Source organism: Nycticebus coucang, chromosome 15 (genome assembly GCF_027406575.1).
Source record: "Nycticebus coucang isolate mNycCou1 chromosome 15, mNycCou1.pri, whole genome shotgun sequence".
Classification (NCBI taxonomy): Eukaryota; Metazoa; Chordata; class Mammalia; order Primates; family Lorisidae; genus Nycticebus; species Nycticebus coucang.
In genome coordinates this window covers 88,069,469-88,072,091 of record NC_069794.1, presented here as the reverse complement: position 1 = coordinate 88,072,091, position 2,623 = coordinate 88,069,469, and positions in this window count along the sequence as shown.

Below are 2,623 nucleotides of genomic sequence, written 5' to 3'. Positions count from 1 at the left end.
CATTTCCACTATCTACTGGCTACACTCTCTCAATAAGTTAGTTAACTTCCTAAAATTCAAGTTTTCTCCTCTGTAAAATAAGGCTAGAGTGCCCGATTTAAACAGTTGTTACAGGATTAAAGATAATAAAGCAAATACAGTGTGCAGCCAGTATCTGACAAAGAGGTCAGTACATCTTAGTGGTCGTTATTGTCATTACGTGAGCTGTAACTGTTAGCATTAGGTTTGAATGGGAATAACAAAGACCCACAACAGGAGTGGCTTCGACAAGAGACAAGGTTGTTTCTCTCTCATGTAGAGGTTCCTGAGTAGAAGCCCAGGCCAAAGCTGGTGCCCAGGGTCACAAACTCCTTTGCAGTTCACCTCTCCATCGTTCCTGACAGTGTGGCTTTCATCCTCATCATCCCAGATGATTCTAAAAGCTCTAGACATGTTCTCCATAGCAGGATAGAGGAAAGGATTTTAAAAAAAACAAACCAGCAAATTGTGGCAGGCCCTTCTCTCCGGTTTTTAAGGAAAGATCTCAGGAGCTGCCTGAAGCATTTTTGCCTGTAATGTATGGAGGACTGAATTTTATTGTCATCCAACCCCATTTCAAACTTAATTTTTTAAAGTATTGCAAGAGTTACAGTTTGCTGCAGTTCACCGTGATCACGGGGTCATTTTGTGTTATCCGCAGTATTTTGACGATATTGATTAGCTAAATCATCAAATAGTTGTACAAAATGGAACGGTACTTGGTACTGTACATCAGGCTGCCTTTGAAACATGATCTGAGTGTTTTAGATGTACCTGAATTATTCAGATGTTAAACTCTGCACTTCAAAATATGATTTTCCTTCCCAGCTAGGAACCACTGCCAAGTTAAGCCCACAGGGTGAGGTTTATGTTGTAGGCCAATTGTGTAACAAATGCTTTTATCAAGAGTGCTTTAGGGCAGAACTGGCCAGAAAGGAAGAGTGACAGAAAAAGGTGATATGGCAGGAAGGTGAGCTCTGCTCTAAGGTTCATGTGAATAACAGATACAATGTAATGCAGAATAAAACAAGAATAAAAGAAAAAGCCAACAACAAAATCCACTGAAATAAAAGCAACTCAAGGTCACACACCATGCTGGGTATGTACAAGTGGGATGAATTAGTGCGGCAGCAAAATCTGAAATGTGGTTTCAATGCTTCCCTCCTCCGTTAAATTACTATTACTTGGCAGCTATTCATTAACAAAAGCAGTAGGATTGCCGGCTGTAAGATGATAATTGGAGTGTGATATCTCTTGGTCTATGACATGTTATCTTTTGTAACTGATCAAAATGGTTCATCTAGAAACATCTTAGTGAATATTTATTATTATAATAATGCCTTTGCACGGCCATCAGTAGATTGCAGTCTTATATTGTGGGTGCAGAATCAGGTATGTCCTAGACTAAGTACAAATTCAAGTCAACAGCATGATTGGGTTAATTTGACAAGCATACATATTAGTATTAAACATCAGTACTAAATATAAGCTTTAGTAATCACTGGGCCTCAGGAACACAAAATAATTTTTCTAAAAAGGACAATCTAGTTTGAGTTGAGATATTAGCTATTCTCATTTGATCAGTTCTCTTAGCTACCATATAAAATAGGGTTTTGGCAGTTGACAGGGTAATGGCTTTCATAGGACAGACTCACTGTTCCTTTGGCCATTCATTAGAGAAGCAAAACAGTGCCTGAACATTGCTTTTTCTAATCTAATGTTTAACAAGTACTGACGGGCTGAGTATCTGATATAACAAACTATATAACATACCAGGATATTTGACTGTGGCAGACATGTTCAGTTGCCTGTTAAACACCTCCCTGTTTCCTCCTTGCTTCTAGAAGCTGGATTTTATTAAGGGCAGGAAGATGTTCCTAAATACTTGCTCACAAAACTTCTTTTGCAATTAAGAACATGTTGCAGGTGTGGTCAACAAAATACAGGTGAAATTTGGCTCAGGTTTTTGGAAAGCATTTGCTTTCCTGATTAAAAGGGAGCGTACAGCTGGGATTGTTTTTCCCTTTTCTCACTTCCACTTTCCTTAAACCAACGTTTCTCTGGAACCACCGCAGCTATCTTGCAGTCCTGAGGCAACATGGATGAAGTAAAAGCCCTCGCAAGGCAGGAGAACTTGGGGCCTTCCGATTTTAAGTTTTTTGTGTTTTTTTTTTTATTGTTAAATCATAGCTGTGTACATTAGTGCAATCAAGGGGTACAATGTGCTGGTTTCATATACAATCTGAAATATTCTCATCAAATTGTTCAACATAACCTTCATGGCATTTTCTTAGTTATTGTATGTAGACATTTGTATTCTGCATTTAGTAGGTTTCGCCTGCCCATTCTAAGATGCACCATAGTTGTGGCCCCATCCATTTCCCTCCCTCCACCTTAACCTCCCCCCTCCCTTCCCCTCCCTTGGCCCTTTCCCCATGTTCTTGTGCTATAGTTGGGTTATAGCCTTCATGTGAAAGCTATAAATTAGCCTCATAGTAGGGCTGAGTACATTGGATACTTTTTCTTCCATTCTTGAGATACTTTGCTAAGAAGAATATGTTCCAGCTTCTTCCATGTAAACATGAAAGAGGTAAAGTCTCCATCT